This window comes from Giraffa tippelskirchi, chromosome 4 (genome assembly GCF_054371585.1).
Source record: "Giraffa tippelskirchi isolate mGirTip1 chromosome 4, T2T-mGirTip1v1.2.pri, whole genome shotgun sequence".
NCBI lineage: Eukaryota > Metazoa > Chordata > Mammalia > Artiodactyla > Giraffidae > Giraffa > Giraffa tippelskirchi.
Window position 1 is genome coordinate 108,147,653 of NC_137278.1, and position 20,158 is coordinate 108,167,810.

The 20,158-nt window shown below is 44.1% G+C and overlaps 2 long non-coding RNA genes across 2 annotated transcripts in view; both read right to left on the reverse strand.

Annotated features, from left to right (window-relative positions):
- LOC145503723 (uncharacterized) overlaps nucleotides 1-20,158 on the reverse strand; it is a 90,288-nt gene that overhangs the window by 50,655 nt on the left and 19,475 nt on the right. The window lies entirely within an intron of this gene.
- Nucleotides 4,475-19,156, reverse strand: LOC145503724 (uncharacterized). The gene is made up of 2 exons (XR_014051685.1): nucleotides 18,822-19,156; nucleotides 4,475-5,751 (listed from the first exon to the last, which is right to left on the reverse strand). It is a non-coding gene; the product is annotated as an uncharacterized LOC145503724 (long non-coding RNA).

Genomic DNA, 20,158 nt, shown 5'->3' on the forward strand with positions numbered 1-20,158 from the left:
GTAGTGAAGATTGAACACAGGTAAAAGATGCAAAGACTCAGAAGAGGATTTAAATGAAAAACATGTTATGATATCACTTATATGCAGAATCTAAAAAAAATGATACAAATGAACTTACTCATTGAGAAACAGACTCACAGAGGGTGCAGAAGTGGGGGGGTAAACTATTTGGGATGGACATACACACACTACTATAAAATGGGCTTCCCTGGTAGCTCAGATGGTAAAGAATCAGCCTGCCAATACAGGAGATGCAGGAGACGTGGGTTCAGACCCTGGCTCAGGAAGCTCCCCTGGAGAAGGGGACAGCTCCCCAGGCCAGTATTCTTGCCTGGAGAATTCTATGGACAGAGGAGCCTGGTGTGCTACAGTCCATGGGGTTGCAAAGAGTCTGACATGACTGAGCGACTAACACTTTCATTTTTCATATTTAAAATAGACAACCAACAAGGACCTGTTGTATAGCACAAGGAATTCTACTCTATATTCTGTAATAACCTAACTGGGAAAAGAGTTTGAAAAAGAATAGATATATGCATATATATATATGTGTATATCAGCGAATCACTTGCTGTACAACTGAAACACATTATAAAGCAACTACAGTCTAATATAAAATATTTTTTAAACCATGTAATTATTAATTTTAAAAAAGACATATGTACACAAGTGTTAATTCTTGCTTTGGCCTGGGGCTTTGTCACTTGTGGAATGTGTTGGATTTTGAGGTGTTTTAATACTGCTCCTGCCCTGCCTCAGGAACCCAGGCACGAGCTGAAAGAGGCCTCTGCCTGCGGGACACTCTGGGGTTTCCTCACACAGGAGTCCCACGAAGACCAAGCTGAAAGGAAAGGCCTCGAATGTAAATGTCTCATTAGCCTGGCTCTGGGCTTGCTGCCCAGCTCTGACTGGGTTCCCAGTGACTTCTTTTGGGCTTGGGGCCAGGACTTATTTTTATATTAGATCTTGAAGAAATTTATTCAGTTCCCACAAAACGCATGGTACCGTGAAAACTTTAGATTCACCAGTGGCAGCCTCCAAGAGGGTGTAAACAGAAGGGTGGCTCGAAGGAGAGAGAGAGAGACAGAAATGCCACAGAGACACTTAATGAGGTGTGGAGCGCGCTCTTTCTGATCACAACAATACACATTGTGACCAACCAGTCAGTCTCCGGAGCTGAATTCCCACCCCAGCTTGAAATAATTAGCTACCCAGCCTCCACAGGAAAGCCCCCAGTGTGGGCGGCTATGAAGGGACCGAGGACAGTGGGCAGGGAACTTCCATTCGCTCATCACTAACCACGTTCCCAACCCTGCACCTGGGGCGTCAGCTAATTCATTCTTCAGAACAAGTCCATGAAGAGGGACAGAGAACAAGAACCCTGCAGCCACGATGTCATCAACCCCTCCACTCACTTTCAGTTTCATTGAGAATCCCAGGCCATGCTTAAAATCTGGAAACAACAGTGCCAGAGTTAATTATGCAACTTGAATAAAACCAGATTTAATTCTTCCTTTGCACTTGACCCCCATCACAGGCTCATTAGTAAGGACAGAAATTCACCCTCAAGTGAATTAAATGTATGAAGGGTTATTCAGCATTCTTGGAGGATGAATGTGAGTCTCCCTTTCCCACCCCGAGTATCTAAGGGCACTGAATACATCGATAGCTACAGTCCAAGGAGAGAACTGTTTTTTCCTCTCTGTCTTGGCCAGACTGGTGTTGAAGAGCAGGGACCAAGTTCTTGGTCACAAGCATGGCCCTTAACCCCCAGGGGAACGCTGGCTGGCTTGGCCGGGGTGTAGTCAGCCCTCTCGGGGCGGGGGGTGGGGGTGGGGGGGCAGACAGAAACTGCCTGTGCTGGAGAGAATAGAGCACGCCACGTGAAGTCCAAAGTCATAGGTGACTTTGCAAAAGACAGGAACTATGTTTTTAACATATGCTAACAAAACTCTAACCTGTGAGCCAGACGAGCCCAAGCTGTCAGAAGAATCTGATGGGAACAGTGAATTCAAAGCCTTCTTTACTGCCCGCTCTTCCTAGTGGAAGCAGTAATCTGCAGCATTCAATCATTCAGGAGATACTTGTTGAGAGGCTACTATACAAGACACATCCTTCTAGGACCTGGGCAGCCGTGAACAGGACAACAGCAATGACAAAAAGATTCTTTGTCTTCCTTATTATTAATATGTGCTTATTGAAGAAAAATCATAAAATGGAGATAAACTGAAAGGAGAAACCATTTGAATTCTCCTAATCAGAAAAAAGAATACTGTTAATTTTGTGGGATATATGTTCTATTCACTCTATTTTCAGTGTGTATGAGCCCATAAGCATATACTATTTTTCCCACAATAAAACTAAAATGGACATAACATTGTATAATGGCTGCTCTTTTTCACCTGTCCTGCTGAGCAAGCTCAGTCGTGTCCCACTCTTTGTGACCCATGGACTGTAGCCCACCAGGCTCCTCATTTGCCCTAGTGTTACATATTTCTCTATGCTACAGTTTGATGAGAGGCTAATTTCCTCATTTCAAAGGCAAGAGTGAAAGCATTTTTTAAGAAATTCCAACCAGTGAGCTAGACTCCACAGACATGAGGAAGAGAAAAAGGAAGAGTAAAGGGAGCCCCTCGTCTTGCCCATCCCTGGGTCGCTGGCAAGAGAGAGCAAGTGCTGCCGCCCACACAGTACCCAGCTGACTGTCGGGCAGCAGGCGGGCCACCTCCTAATGGCAGGATCTGCAGGTCCGGGTCACAGCCCTGGAGCTGCCCGGCCCCGGCAGAGGAGGGACGGCAGTGCCATCAGCGGGTGTGACAGCACCACAGTCGGCAACGTCTGACCTTGCATCAGGTTTTACCCGGGAGGGCGGCTAAAGTTGACCAGGGTGTGGTCAGGACTCAGCGAGAACAGCAGGGCAGGCATGGGCTACCTGGCCTTGTGTAAGTAACCTACAGTTCCTTCCACGTTGTGTGTGTGTGTGTGCGCGCGCGCTAAGCCGCTTGAGTTGTGGCCGACTCTTTCTGACCCTATAGAGTGTAGCCCCCTAGGCTCCTCTGTCCATGGGGATTCTCCAGGCAAGAATAGTGGAATGGGTTGCCGTGCCCTCCTCCAGAGGATCTTTCCGATTCAGGGATCGAAACCCCTTGTCTCTTGCGTCTCCTGCATTGGCAAGCAGTTTTTTATCGTTAGCACCACCTGAGAAGCCCTTCTTCCATGTTATTTGTTACTAAAAGCCAATCGGTCCTTACTATTCAGCTTAGCACTTACTCCTAAATTTAATCTATTGTACTTTGGCAAAGTTGCAAACTTAAGGTCTAAATCACTAAATAATTGAAGAGAAGTCTTGGGTTTCCTAGTGGTCTAGTAGTTAAGGATCTGCCTGCCAGTGCAGGGGACATGGGTTCAATCCCTGGTCTGGGAAGATCCCACAGGCCACAGTGAGGCCTGTGTGCCACAACTACGGAGCCAACGCCCCAGTGCCCATGCTCCAAAGGAAGAGAAGCCACTGCAAGGAGAAGCCCCGCACAGCAGTGAAGAGTAGCTGCAGCCAGAGAAGGCCCGTAGGCAGCAACGAAGACCCCGCACAGCCGAATAAATGACTCTTAAAAACAGAAAAAGTCTAGTGCCAAAAAAAGCTTCCTTTCAAGGTAGGATTTGCTTGTGGGCACCAGACCCACACAAAGGGGAATGATCCCAGGAACCACCCACAGCATCACTATCTCCTATTCCGCTGTATCAGTACACCAAAATTTGTTTTATCAACTGGCTTTTTTTGAAAACAATTTTTTTTTATCTTCCAATTTTCTACCTTAACATTCCTGCAATGAACGTCTGGATGTTAATTGCTCATTCACTTGCTTTATTATAACCTTTAGGAGAAATTCTTTCAAGTAGAATTGTCGATTCAAAGGGTATATTTATTTTTATGACTTTTGCAACCAAATTACCAGACTGTTCCCTCAGAGAAGTTGTAGCGATCTTTATTCTCACTAGTCTTGCGTGTAAGTGTTTAATTTCCTATAACTTTCTCGACACTCTGTATTACCATAAAACAAAATTGTTAACTTGATATGTGAAAAAATAATTTCACTATGTTCCTTTATATCCCTCTATTACTAGTGAAGCTAAAGATATTTTTATATCTATGTTTGCTAATCACTTGTTTTACAAATTTACTATTCACATGCCTTGTAAGTGTCCTTTATACAGTAAGAATATTAACCTTTTTCATGTATCTACTTAGCAAAGAATGAACTTTTATAATTGACACATTATAGATGCCTGATTTTTGTCCTCTTTGCTCTGTAAGTCATTTAAATGATATGTTTCTTGTTGGCTGCATTTATGATTTTCCTGATTATGTGCTAAAGAGCCATACATTTTGAAAGAGCTCAATATATAATCCATGTTGTAGAGAAGTCACAAAATTGCAACACACAACTCTTTTCAATTTATATTTTTAGTCTCATGATTTTCTTTCTTTGTTTCTTGAGTGCAGTTGAAATAAGATATCTTACATTGTGATGCAAAATAATGTTTCTGAGTATATATGTTAATAGGCACATCTAAGCAGGTAAGCAAATATACACAGTATATAATATATACGTATACATCAATAATAGAAGCAAAAGTTTTATAGAGCAATACTACCCTTAATACCTGCCATGCCCACTGCCATTTTCCCTTTTTTCTTAGCCTCGGTGAGACCCAATTAAATTGATTTCATAAACCATTAATAAGGTCCAACCTACAACTGGAGAAATACTATAATAATTGAAAATGTTCTGGAACCTAATAAGGCCAACCCTTCCCCTAGAAGACTCATCCTTATTGCTTTGGAGTCCAATTAATTAACAGTAACAATTATCATTATCAGGGCATTCTTTGGTGTTACTGTTTGGTGCTTATTAAGTGTTTTACATGTAAACCCTCACACTTTTTGATAAGGTAGGGATTGTTACTATCTCCATTTGACAGAAGAGAAAACTGAGGCAAAGATATTAAGAAGCCCACACAAACTCCCGTGGCTAGTACGTGGTAGATCCAGATTTTGAACTAAGCAGACCAATTCGAGAAACCCTTGTTTTCACTCTTCTGGCCTTCCACTCACTCTGCTGCCGCTGGATTGAGTCCAGGAACACTGACTCTTTGGAGAAGGCAATGGCACCCCACTCCAGTACTTTGCCTGGAAAATCCCATGGACTTAAGAGCGGAAGAAAATGAATTGCAAAGTTTTGCACCAAAGCTGCAGAAACTTTCGGTTGTTCTATTAAACTATAAAACACTGGGAAAGGAAATAAGATCAGGAAAAAAGCAGATAAAAGATAAGCAAGTTTCCATCATCCAGGTCATCAAGGATAGTTTCCAAAGAACCTGTTGTGTTGCAATCTTTCTTCTCCCTGCCCAAGGAGGCGTAGGTGGATGAAACATGAAGCCCACATACACCAACTGCAGAAGCGGTATTAGGACATCGGGGCTGGCTGATGGGTCAGCACTCGACAGAAATCTGAAGTGAAACTCCACTCCAAACATGTGTGTGTAGATAGCTGCCTCTCCTAATTTTAAAAATTTGGAGCCTATAACTTTTATTGGAACATGCAGATGAGGGTCGAGGGAAAGGGAGCTGAAGTCTGAACTTGTGAATAGAAACAGCATCAAGTACTATACGTGGGACTTCCCTGGTAGTCCAGTGGTTAAGATTTTGCACTTCCACTGCAGGCGGCAAGGGTTCCATCCCTGGTTGGGGACCTAAAAGTTTAAAAAGAACATTTTAAAACATTTTTTTTTAATTAAAAAAAAAAAAAAAAGAGCAGAGAGGATTAAAAAAAAAAAAAGGCTACCATGTGAAAAAAAGTGTTCTTTACAGTGTTTCTGAGGCATCGACACCCTGAAGAGTGACCCAGAATTTTAGTTTTCTTGGGTCACACATTCCAGCTCTCTTGTTCTGTCCTTTAATACTTCACTATTTGTGTTTAAGTCCAAGATTTAGCTTGTGCTACTGCAGGAGGAGGATGGTTTGGTTTGGTGGTGAAAAGCACTCCATCAAAGTGACAGGAAAGACCTCAACCTGCAAGTTTTTAAAAACTGCCACAGTAATTCAGCCCATCATTTAATCACCCCGCAACCACGAAGTCCATTTTTAGATCTAATCTACATCCATCTTGCTGAAATTTATAAATAAACTTTGGCTTCCCACCCCAGCCCCAGAGTGTTGGATGCCCAAGGAAATTTTAAACCAGTAATTGAATGCCTACCAAGGGCAGGAGAGCTCGTTAATTTGCATACAATGTATTGTGATCCTCAGATAAAAGGTGTCCCATTTGAACAAAACCTCATTTTTTTCCACAAATTAGTTCCATAATTAAACTCCTGCTAATAGTAATTGCAAATACTTACTTCATTACAAAGTAATTCCTATTCAGAAAAGAAAAATGCCACTCATTTACTTATTTTATTGCTGGATGGATGTGTACAATGGATTTTTATCTAAAGATCCAGGGCACTGAGCTCTTGCTGAGATAAATCAGGAACAATGCTGGGATAAATTAGGAACAATGCTTTCAGATCCTCTGCACCAGAGGAAAATGGGTTTCGGCTTCCCAGGTGTGGGTCAGAGGTGGGAGGACTGGGTTTTGTGGTTGCATATTAACTCTCTGACCTCCACTAGATAGCCAGGTGACAGCTGCTGGGAGCTTGCTTTGAAGTGTGACATTCTTGCGGCACTTCAAAGGGTACTGGCCTCTGTGGCAGGTTTGTTTGCAGGCCACACCTGGTACCTGCCAACCCCACCACAGCAGCTGGCCTGCAGGAAGCCCCAAAGAACTAGCCCAGGGTCTCTCTAATGAAATGCCTCCCAACTGATAACCAAAGGGAGAAAGCAGGGGGTGGGGGTATGGCCCTGAGATGAATGAACAGCTTGAGCCCTGGTCTTCTCTGAAAACCTAGTTACTTCTCCGCCCAGGTCAGTTCCTCACAGCTCAGAAAGCAGCGAGTATGAAATTTTGCCTGGAAAATGCCCTTTGTGGAAATTCAACCTGATTCACACAGGGGAGAGGTCTGAGCTGGGAAGTTTAATCAAAAGTGAAAGGTGAAGGGCTTCCCTAGTGGCTCAGTGGTACAGAATCCGCCTGCCAATGCAGGAGACGCGGGTTCGATCCCTGGTCCAGGGAGATGCTACTTGCTGTGGAGGAACTAAGTCTCTGAGACGCAAGTCCTGAGCCTGTGCTCTAGAGCCCGGAAGCCACAGCAAGAGAAGCCCCTCACTGCAACTAGAGGAAAAAAGCTTGAGAAGCAATGAAGACCCAGCACAGCCAAAAATAAACAAAGATTAATATTTTAAAAAGTGCAAGGTGAAGGACTTCCCTGTGGGTCCAGTGGCTAAGACTCTGCGCTCCCAACTCCGGGGGCCCAGGTTTGATCCCTGGTCAGGGAACTAAATCCCACATGGCACAGCTGAAGATCCCACACGCTGTAAGGAAAATTGAAGATCTTGCCGAGCCGCAGTTAAGACCCGGTGCAGCCAAAGAGTGTGCTGTGCTTACTCATTTCAGTCCTGTCCCTCTGTGACCCCACGGACTGGAGCCCACCAGGCTCCTCTGTCCATGGGATTTTCCAGGCAAGAATACTGGAGGGGGTTGCCATGCCCTCCTCCAGGCAAATAAGTGATGTCTCTCAGTCGTGTCCGACTCTTTGTGACCCCATGTGCTGTAGCCTACCGGGCTCCTCCATCCATGGGATTTTCCAGGCAAGAGTACTGGAGTGGGTTGCCATTTCCTTCTCCAGAGGATCTTCCCGACCCAGGGATTGAACCCAGGTCTTCCACATTGTAGGCAGACGCTTTACCATCTGAGCTACCAGGCAAATAAATAATACATAAATAAAAATAAATATATTAACAAACAAAAAGTGAAAGGTGAGCAGAATGCTAAGGCAGTAAACTCTGCTGGGAGAGCTAATTGGGAAGCAACCCTAACCACTGAAGCCAGCAGGCCAAAGGGAGCACATGGCGGGCAGATCCAGACGGGAAGTAACCCCGGTCTCAACCCCAGTGGGTTATGAAGGTTATGAAGCCTCAGCACAAACATTATGCTCCACACCATTGCCAGTCACCTGAAGCAACCAGATTTCCACAGGCCCACTGAGCAACAAGAATTAGAGTCCCTGATACGTGTGTATGTGTATGCGAAGAGGACGGAGACACAGAGTCCTCAAAGACGTGACAGCCTGGTGGAGACTGTCAGCTGTAGACTTCCTTTTCAGTCATCTGGCCTCTAAAAACAAACATCCTTAGGTCTGAATCAGAGCCCTTACATTTGCTTCCTGTGAGACCTTGGGCAAAGGCCCTGACGTTTCTGAGTTCCACCCTCAGACAGTAGCTGTGAAGATTCAGTGAGCACACGCAGGGCCTAGCACTAGGATGCTGCCCGCACTTAGCAACCATTCAACAAATATCAGCTAATAGTCTCAGTGCCGTGGCAGGAGCAGAGGTGACAAGGAGGGACGTGGCCCACAGAAAGCCCCGTCCCACCCAGCTTATGGGTCTCGCTGATGGGCGATGATGAGCTGTGTCTGCACTCCTAACTCCCTGGTTTCTGGGGGAGGAAAGGGCCGACACCAGCTGTTTTGTGGTCGGGCGGAGAACACTGAACTGAGGAAGCATCCCGAGTCTCGGTGTGATTTCTTACGCCATCCGGCCTGGAGGCCAGTGCAGGCCCCCACGCCAATGCGGCCAGGCAGTGCGCTGGGAGGGTGCCGCGCTGATCCCAGCCCATTGCATGGCGCACTCAGCCCACGGCCTTGTTCTTTTTTTAATAATTCTATTTCTTTCTTTTTTTTGGTGGCACTGGGTCTTCGTTGCTTGCTGTGCAAGGGCTTTCTCTAGTTGCGGCGAGAAGAGGCGACTCTTCCTTGTGGCCCTTGGGCTTCTTGCTGCCGCGGCTTCTCTTGCTTTGGAGCACAGGCTCTAGGAGCACAGGATTCAGTAGTCGCAACACATGGGCTCAGTAGTTGCAGCTTTCCAGCTCTGGGGCACAGGCTTAGCAGTTGTGGCGTATGGGCTTAGTTGTTCTGCTGCATGAAGAATCTTCCCAGATCAGGGATTGAACCCATGTCCCTTGCATTGGCAGGTGAACTCCTATCCACTGCATCATCAGGAAAGTCCTCATGAGCTTGTTGTGAGAATTAAATGAGATCATAGATGTGACGCTGTTAGCAGAGTGACTGGTACATACTAAGGACTCCATGCTCACCCCTCTTAATGAGCTGAGATACAGCCATCGTCCCTGGAACAGCAAGTGATTGCTTTCCCTCACTTCCCTCCTTCCTGTCACTGAGCCAGCCGGCCAGTCACTATAGAGGGAAGAAGACAAAGGCAGAGAACAGGGGCTGGTTGGGCCCTGAATCCTCACAGGCATTGCAGAGGACTGGAAAGAGCACTGGTTTGGAATCCAGGAAGACCCAAGTTTAATCCGGACTTCACAAGGGACTAACCAAGCTACTTAACCTTCTAAGCCTCAGTTTTACCATCTATACATTGGAGAGAGGTATTGGAAAAATTAGACATTAGGTATGCAAAATACACAGCCCGATGCCTGGTTTACCATGGCTAAAGAGATACATTGGTGGTACCCAGTTTCTCTAGCGGTTCTCTCTTCATGCTTTTTATCTATTCCCTTTGAGCAATTGCTGTGTCAGCTGTAAAGGCCGTGAAGACTGGCTCCAAACATAGAGCAAGATCACATTACAGCAAACATCATCGTTTTTCACCAGAAGAATGAGTACACATCACACGGAAAAAAACCCATGTGTCAACAGCATCAGCCATGCTTCCCATAGGTAACGCCGTGGGTGAGGCTGGAACCAGACAGAAGAAAAAAAGAGCAGGACTTTAATGAACACACACCCTTCCCTTTCTCCCCACTACCTCCTCCCATGACTTTCCTTGTCTCTATTGCCAACCAGGCAATGCCCTCCAGGCCTTTAACACACACACATGCCACACCAAATCTTCACCCTGGACCTAGCCCCTCTTCTTCATATAAGTAGGCATTCGTGATACAGGGTGGCAAAAACAGCCTGAGCTTTGAGGCCAGACGCATCTGTGACTTGCCAAAGGCCAAACTCCTGCTCACACTGGCTCAATTCTTCTAAGACCCCAGCTTAGCCATTACTACCTTCTTTGCCAAGGCCAAAGCATGTAAGGTCTCTATTCTAAACCTCTTAAAACACCCTCCGTGGGGACTCCGCCCTCCAGGACGATTCTCCTGTTGATCCTCTCAATGGCTGCTGCAAGAATATGTACCCCATAATTTACTTCCTCCCTGAGAAGCAACTCTACGCTGTGAGCATGGAGCTATTAATGTTAATACCACTGCTACCACTATAATGATAAGGTCTCTTTATTAAAGCATTATGCTAAGCAATACAGATATAGTAGATTGTTTTATTTCTTCCAATTACAAAGTAATTATTTTCTTCCATTTTTGTAAATAAGAACACTGAGAGTCAGAGAGCTGGGGTAACCTGCACAGGACCATAGAGCTAAAATAGAGCAACTCTGGGATTTCAAATAGCTTGGTTCATTCATTCACACGTGCATGTGTGCTCAGAGGCTCAGTCATGGCCGACTCTTTACGACTCCATGGACTGTAGGCCACCAGGCTCCTCTTCCCATGGAGGCAAGAATACTGGAGTGGGTTGCCATTTCCTCCTCCAGGGGATCTTCCTGACCCAGGGATTAAACTCTAGTCTCCTGAGTCTCCTGCATTGGCCGTTGGATTCTTTACCACTTAGCCCCTTGGTAGCCCTGCATTCATTCATACATCCATCTGTTCATTCCTTCAACATTCAAAGAAGAATTACTGAGCAAGTACTCTGTGCCAGGAACAGAGACGGATATTGGTACATCGACAAATAGAACGGGTGCCATTCCTGCCCTAGAGCTACTTCTGCCTTTCGTGTGAAACCAAATCCTGTTTTTCTTTTTAACCATTACATGTATGCCTCTCAAATTAGAGACCAAACTGTTGTCCTGACGAAATACGGTTCTATACGTCCTAACCTGGAAAGGGACTGGTAACCTGACTTACCTGCAGACTCTAGCTTGATACACCAAATCATTACCCGGTACAAGCAAAGGGAAGAACTTCTACCTAGTTCTGGAAAATCCAGCCTGTACTGTAGAAGTTCCACTCTAGACAGCTGAGATCTCTCAGCTCCAGTCTTGCCCAACTGGACTCCAGCCCTCACCCAGGGGCCCTCACCCCCATCTCCAGCACTGGGTCCCATCCTGCCCGAGGGAAAGCATCTCTAACAAATGCTTCAGCCCACTTCCTGGTCAGGCCGGCTCGGCCGCCCTTCTGGGATTGCTTCTCTATCTCTTCCATACACAGCTAGTCCAGACAGGTAGGCTCCAAGTTGGTGTTTACCGTGATTTAGAAACACTGAGACACTCACACCACAATCTCTTTCTCTGGGGCCTCTGTGCTGCCCATTGCTCAGAGTACAGAGAATATGACATAGCAGATGCCCTTGGATGAAAGACGCCCACAAAACACAATTAATTCCTTATATGTCCCGAATGCCCCCAATTGCACCAGCCTTATGGGGGCTTCCCTGGTGGCTCAGTTGGTAAAGAATCCTCCAGCAATGCAGGAGATCTCGGTTAGATCCCTGGGTTGGGAAGATGCCCTGGAGAAGGGAAAGGCTACTCACTCCAGTATTCTGGCCTGGAGCATTCCATGGACTGTACAGTCCATGGGGTCGTAAAGAGTCGGACAGGACAGAGTGACTTTTACTTTCACTTTTCCTTCCACAACCAGTAAGAATATTTTGAAGGCAAATACTCTTTTTTTAGAGAGAGATTTTTTTCTTTTAGTTTTTCTTGATTCATCTGTTGGCTGCCCTGGGTCTTCGTGGCAGCACATGGGCTTTCTCTAGTTGTGGCTCCTCTCTAGAGGCCACGCTCAGGCTCTTCTTAGAGCACCGGCTCTAGAGGGAGCTCAGTAGCTGCGGCTCTCAGGCTCTTGAGTGTGGGCTCAGTAGCTGAGGGGCTTTGTTGCCCCTCAGCACGTGGGATTTTCCCAGACCAGGAATCAAACCAGCGTCCTCTGCACTGCAAGGTGATTCTTAGCGACTGGATCACCAGGGAAGTCCCCAAAACACTCTTTTAAAAGGTCATATTCACCCTAAGAGTCCATCTCCTTCCGGTGACATTAGAGGGTGGGAGTTTTAGGGAAGAGAGGGCAGATTTCCTCATGGCAGCCAGGACTGAAGGAGAATTTGGAGCATAGGGAAAAAGTACTGAGGACGTGGGGAACTGACTTGGCTCATGTCAAAGTCCAGTACCAAATCTGGCCCCGTTTTCAACATCACAAGTACCTCAAATCAAGGGTCAGTTAATTGAAACATAAGATATGCTTTCTTTTCCTATTCTTCCCTCATAGCATTTCTCTGTAGATAAAAATCTGACATATTTTAGAGGAAAAAAATAATTTCCATAGTACCAAACCATCATATATTTTATATTTTCAGAAGATTTATTACAGTGTACTGACATATCACTTTGAGGAGATGACTCAAGTTTCAGAAAACAGGCCTTCCACATACATGTCCATAAGAAAATCCAGTCTGTCTTCCACAAATAAGTTGGGTTGCATTTAATATTCATTCAAGCATAACTTGCTTTCAGCTCGTAAATCTTGAAAACAGATTCTGCCCTACTCCGCTCCATGTACTGTTTTCATTGGCTAAGTCACTTTTTCTTTCCTTTGACACTTTATAATTTGTGTTTAAATATGAGACACAGTGGTTTTGCCAGTATGGTTTCTGGTTTGGCTTTATAAGAAAATACAGAAGAAAATCCTCAAAGATTTACAGTGGGTGTTCTGTTTTCTCCTCATAGTGAAATACTACATTGTATGGCTACGAAAGGGGGATAAAAAAGGCAAGATAGTGAAATAACCTGCTAGACTGCGGGGTAGAAAATATGAGACTGGGCTGATTAGCAATTTCAGAGCAGCCACTGTATTTTAAACGGTAGGTCTATATCTCTGGTGGTGTTAGTGGTAAAGAACTGGCCTGCCAATGCAGGAGACATAAGAGATATGGGTTCAGTCCCTGGCTCAAGAAGATCCCCTGGATAAGGCCATGGCAACCCACTCCAGTATTTTTGCTTGGAGAATCCCACGGACAGGGGAGCCTGGCAGGGTATAGTCCATAGGGTTGCAAAGAGTCAGGCATGACTGAAGTGACTTAGCACACACCAACTACATCTTTGTAGATGTGCCTACTCTATCTGTTCCCTTGAAAGAAACTGCCAGTGCTGAGGATATAAAAACTTTTAAAAGGATGTTCAAATTCACAAAGGGAGAGAGACTCTGTGTGACAGAGTTCAGGGGGGTGGTGATGGCAACGTAATTCTTAACAGATAGACTATTCTGAGGAGGTATGCAATATTTTCCTTTTTGCTCAGATGGCAGAAATGGACCAACAGTATACTATGTGGCCTAATAACTGACCAAGCCAAGTTTCTATCAAGCCAGTGGAGTGGAATAGCCAAGCATTTGTCCATAAAAGACAGGCTACTGTCAGAAGCAGCCTGGTCTTGACAGGTGAGTGATGCCCTAGATGGGGCCTAATTGTCAGATAGCTCTTTAAGGGAAATGATAAAAAGAAGAATAATGGGAATGAAGATGACAACTAAGGTTCACAGACCACCTAATATGGATCAGGCACTGTTCTTAGCTCTTAGTGTAATTCACTTAATCCTGGTAACCACCCTGTGTACAGGTACAATGATTGTCACCATTATATGTATTAGGAAACTGAGACCCAGGGAGTTAAGTGACTGGATCTTGATCACACAACTGGCAAGAAATGAATCAGAATAAAACTGCTAAAGACAAAAGTCTTTGGAAGGGCTCATGACTAGGCACCATGATGAATACCATCTACTCTCTTGTTTTATGTTCTCTGTAGTCAGGTGGCCGAACAATTGATGCTTTTGAACTGTGGTGTTGGAGAAGACTCTTGAGAGTCCCTTGGACTGCAAGGAGATCCAACCAGTCCATCCTAAAGGAGATCAGTCCTGGGTGTTCATTGGAAGGACTGATGTTGAAACTGAAACTCCAATACTTTGGCCATCTCACGCGAAGAGTTGACTCATTGGAAAAACCCTAATGCTGGGAAGGATTGTGGGCAGGAGGAGAAGGGGACGACAGAGGATGAGATGATTGGATGGCATCACCGACTCGATGGACATGGGTTTGGGTAAACTCCGGGAGTTGGTGATGGTCAGGGAGGCCTGGAGTGCTGCGATTCATGGGGTCGCAAAGAGCCGGACACGACTGAGCGACTGAACTGAACTGAACTGAGTCAGGTGGCAGGAAACACAAGCAATTTGGCCATCCAGGAAACCTTGAAAGGTCTTCAGAAATGTTTAACTTATTCCAAAATTTCCAATTCCTCTGCCACACTAACCACTAACTATAGAAAGTGCACAATAAATTTATCTGCATTCTCGTTCCTGTTCTCAGTGCTCTAATAATGTATCATTGCCGTTGTTACTGAGTCATGTTCAACTCTTTGCAACCCCATGGACTGCAGAACATCAGGATCCTCTGTCCATGGAATTCTCCAGGCAAGAATGCTGGAGTGGGTTACCAGTACAGATTTCTAGGTCATACCAACCTGAAAAATTCCAATTTAGTAAGTCTGAGATGGAATCTAGCAGTCTATTCTATAATCTACTTTCTAACGTCCAATGTTTTTTCACCGTGTTTATTTATTTATTCTTGACTATGTTGGGTCTTCATTGCTGCATGCAGGCTCTCCCTAATTATGGTGCATAGCCTTCTCATTGCAGCGGCTTCTCTTGTTGCAGAGCATGGGCTCTAGGCGAGAGGGCTTCAGGAGTTGTGGTGCATGGGCTTCATTGTTTCGAGGCATATGGGATCTTCCTGGACCGGAGCTCAGACCCATGTCTCCTGCATTGGTAGGCAGATTCTTAACCACTGAACCACCAGGAAAGTCCTCTAACTTCCAATTTTGAAATAATTTGAGACTTACCAAAAAGTTGTGGAAATGGTACACAGAGTTTCCATATATCATTTACCCAGTTTTCCCCAATGCTAACATCTTGTGTAACCATAATACAATTATCAAGACTAAGAAATTAACATTTATCCAATGCTATCCTTACTTGGAGTCATACTTATTTGGTTTCCACCAGTTTTTTCACTAACATTCTCTTTCTTCTCTAGGATTCCACATTGCATTGAGTTGTCATGTCCCCTTAGGCTCCTCCAAACTGTGACAGGTACTCAAGATTTTCCTTGGTTCCAGGACCTTGACACTTTTGCAAAGCAGAGGTAGATAACTGGTAACATGTTGCTTAATTTGTATTTGTCAGGTATTTTCTCATGATAAGACTGATGTTATACAAGATGAAACTGACATGGAGCAAGAATTCCACAAAAGCAGAAGTTCCTTTCCAGGACATCATATCAGGGGTATAAGACACTGTTGTATCTTATTGCTGATGATGATAACCTTGATCACTTAGTTGGGGTGGTGTTTGCTGCATTACAGCATTAATATTAATACTAAAGTTACTAAAGTTACATTTTTCCTTTTTTACTTAATAAATACCTTGAGGAAGGTACTTTGAGATGCTGCAAATATTACGTTTGTCCTCAAATTTTCATGCACTAATACTTGCAATGATTATTACTCTGGGGTCCTAGTGGTAATTTTCTATTTCCTTCATCCCCTTTCTGTTTATTAACTGGAACCCTTGTGTAAGGTGAATTGTTCCTTCTTTTCAATTTATTTATTTATTCAATTATTTACTGATTCACTATGGACTTGTAATATTATTCTGAGTTTTAATTCAATGCTGTTACTGTTTCTTTTGTTGTTCAAGATAATCTAGCTTTTTAATATTTATTTATTTAATTGTTTTTATTTTGGCTGAGTCAGGTCCCAGCATGCAGGACCTCTCATTGCAGCACAGAGATTCTCTAGCTGTTCCGTGGCATGTGGGATCTTTGGTCCCTGACAGGGATCAAACCCCTGTCCCCTGCATTGCAAGGTGGATTCTTAACCACTGGACCAGCAGGGACAACCCAAAATAATCTTCCTTCTGAAGGCTGGTAAGGGAACCATCAATTTGGCCTCTCTCATCTGTTTTCTTATACGCAAGATGAAAATGATAATAATGCTAGTCTTACAGTGTTGTGAGGATTTAAAATATCATATATCTAAAGCCTTCAGCTCATTGCTTAGCATACAGTAGACTCTCATATGTATTAGTCATATCATCACTATAGCCATCACATTAATATATGTGTCAGATACAAAGAGGAGCCGGTGACACCATGAAGCTTGGTTAGTTGCGGAACAGATGTGAGAAAGTCAAATCAGGCAGGAACTCCATTCTGGGGACAGAAGAGCAGGACCAGCTGCTACTACTCAGTTGGTGATGTTGGGCCAATCACATGCCCACCTGTTCATGGTTAAACACTTGAGGTCCCGTTCAGTTCTAACATCGTGTGATACTACGCAATCTCAGATGTATGGAGAGATTTGATAACTCACACAAAGTCAGGAACAGTACTCCTCACAATAACTTCACAAATTCAAAATCACACAATGAAATCCACAAGAATTCACAAAGACAGGGACTTCCCTGGTGGTGCAGAAGCTAAGACTCTGTGCTACCATGCAGGGGCCTGTGTTCAATCCCTGGCCCACAGGACACAACTATATGATCCCCCATGCTGCAGCTAAAGCCTGGGGCAGCCAAATGAGGAATCTAAAAACATTCATAGAACAAAGTCCAAGGCTGTGCTGCCAGCATAGAAAGAGCAAGGAGGAGAATGAGGAAGATGCCACACGCAGCTGTTTCCTTGTCAGGCTCAGGCTTCGTCTCTTGGTAAAGCCCCTCATTATTTCCCTGATGTGTAACACTGGTCTCAGGGCCACATTCGGCCTTGCTTTCTATCATTCCTATGATAAACTAGGAACATTTTTTCATAGCATTTATAATTACATCACTGTGTGCTAAAAGTTCATTTAAAAAAATGAACACTTTTTTTTAATTAACTTATTTTTTATTGAAGGATAGTTGCTTTACAGAATTTTCCTGTTTTCTGTCAAACCTCAACATGAATCAGCCATAAGTATACATATATCCCCTCCCTTCTGAACCTCCCTCCCATCTCCCACCCCATCCCACCCTTCTAGGTTGATACAGAGCCCCTGTTTGAGTTTCCTGAGCCATACAGCAAATTCCCATTGGCTCTCTATTTTACATATGGTAATGTTAAGTTTCCATGTTACTCTTTCCATACATCTCACCCTCTCCTCCCCTCTCCCCATGTCCATAAGTCTGTTCTCTATGTTTGTTTCTCCATTGCTGCCCTATAAATAAATTCTTCAGTACCATTTTTCTAGATTCCATATGTATGCATTAGAATACAATATTTCTCTTTCTCTTTCTCTTTCTGACTTATTTCACTCTGTATAATAGGTTCTAGGTTCATCCACCTCATCAGAACTGACTCAAATGTGTTCCTTTTTATGGCTGAGTAATATTCCATTGTGTATATGTACCACAACTTCTTTATCCATTCATCTGTTGATGGACATCTAGGTTGCTTCCATATTCTAGCTATTGTAAATAGTGCTGCAATGAACAAAGGGATACATGTGTCTCTTTCAATTTTGGTTTCCTCAGGGTATAGGCCTACGAGTAGGATTGCTGGGTCATATGGTAGTTTTATTCCTAGTTTTTTAAGGAATCTCCATACTGTCTTCCATAGTGGCTGTATCAATTTACATTCCCACCAGCAGTGCAAGAGTGTTCCCTTTTCTCCACACCCTCTCCAGCATTTATTGTTTGTAGACTTTTTGATGATGGCCATTCTGACTGGTGTGAGGTGATATCTCATTGTAGTTTTGATTGGCATTTATCTAATAATGAGTGACGTTGAGCATCTTTTCACGTGCTTGTTAGCCATCTGTGTGTCTTCTTTGGAGAAATGTCTGTTTAGGTGTTTTTCCCACTTTTTGATTGGGTTGTTTGTTTTTCTGGTATTGAGTTGCATGAGCTGCTTGTATTAATTTTGGAAATTAATCCTTTGTCAGTTGTTTCATTTGCTATTATTTTCTCCCATTCTGAGGGTTGTCTTTTTGCCTTGCTTACAGTTTCGTTTGCTGTGCAAAAGCTTTTAAGTTTGATCAGGTCCCGCTTGTTTACTTTTGTTTCTATTTCTGTTACTCTAGGATGTGGTTCATAGAAGATCTTTCTTTGATTTATGTCATCAAGTGTTCTGCCTATGTTTTCCTCTAAGAGTTTTATAGTTTCTGGTCTTACATTAGGTTTTTAATCCATTTTGAGTTTATCTTTGTGCATGGTGTTAGGAAGTGTTCAAATTTCATTCTTTAAAAAAATGCACTTTTAAGAAGGAAATAAACGGTGCCATTCATCTGTCTAGTTCATTCGTGCATTAAGAGGATCTAAGACAGCGTCTTTGTGTGAGCTCAAAAATCATGTGTTGATTAAATCAGCGAATCAAGAATGAACAAATCATTCAACACACATGTTAGAAAAGTGGGGGGAAGCATTTCCTGGGAGGATAACAATAACAGATCACTTTGGAGAGTAGAGCTGGGGTCAGGGACAAGACAAATTATTCCACATCTCACCCAGGTTAAAAGGGCCCAGAGATGTGTTAGTATGGGAGCCGCCACCACTGCTTTCTCTCCAACTTCCTTCTCTGAAAAGAGACACTTTAACACTGGGTCCTGTAACTTACATGGTGAATGAAAGCCACAGGTCCAGGTCCCGGCCCGTGACAGGCTCGGAGCCTGGTCAGGTCCCACGTTTGACGCTTCTCCCTCCCAGAGGAAGGACGATTCATCAGCACCTCTGCAAATAACTCCAACACGCCCCATTAATACCATCTCCAGGCATACTCCAAAATTAAATCCCTGCCTTGTCTGTTTAACTGACCAAACTGTTTCGTACAAGCATTTAACCTGCTTGACGCTGGTGGGAAACACTGGTTACAGGGACCACACTGGGGAGCCCCCTCACAGCCAAGACACAAAGTCCTTGGGGGCCTCTGTGTCCACCTCCCGGATAAGATGCAGGACGGAGAGGCTTTACACCACATTGTACCCTGTAGTGAGGAGCATTATAGACAGTGGATGTTTCCAGGGTGATCCCAGTCCACGTCATCTTTGGTGTTTTCTGGTTGGCTTTTCTCATGTTAAGCCATAAAGGCATCTACAGGCCACAGGTACCAGGTCATAGAGACAGCCTGACCTGTGCTGGCAGGAAGCACAGAAATTGGCACTGAATCAAAAGGGAGTTTCAAAGACTGACCAGCCTTCCTCCAGCCATAAGGGAAGTGCCATAACCTTAAGCCCATCATCCTGCAAGTAATCAAGCCTAAGCCAGTGCTCTTCAGAAGAAAAATGTTTGGAACCTTGAATCCATTACTACTAATAAACCCATGAACTTTTCATTCTAATAGAAATGGAAGCACTTTAAAAAGTGGTTACCAAGGGCACTCAAAGGCCATCAAGCAAATGAAGTGAGAGGCAGTTTGATAAACAAGTCAGAACTTGGGTTTAGAATCAGACCTTTGGATCCTGATAGTGCCTAGTTCTATGTAATCCTGAATGATAATAGTTACCTAATCTCTGCATTGTGCCATCACTGATTCAATGGACATAAACTTGGGCAAACTCCAGGAGATGGTGAGGGACAGGAAAGCCTGGCATGCTGTAGTCCATGGGGTCGCAAAGAGTCGGTCATGACTTGGCGACTGAACAGCAACAAATCTCTGCAACTCATTGGTCTCCATCACAAAATGGAGAAAGTAAAAAATTATCCCATAGCATTGTTAGTATTTAATAAGATAATGGACTCAAAAACATAGCACAAACTGGGAATACAATAAAGGTTAGCTTTCCGTCCACAAACTTTCCTGAGCCAATCAAGGAAATAGAGGAAGACAATGTAAGAAAAATGTTAAGAATGAGGTTTTAAGTCCCATTCCCACTTACCTTTTTTTTTTAGCTCAGCAGAGAATATGTCAGAACAAAGAAGGTCAAAGAATCCATGGCGTGAGTTGCAATGAAGAGT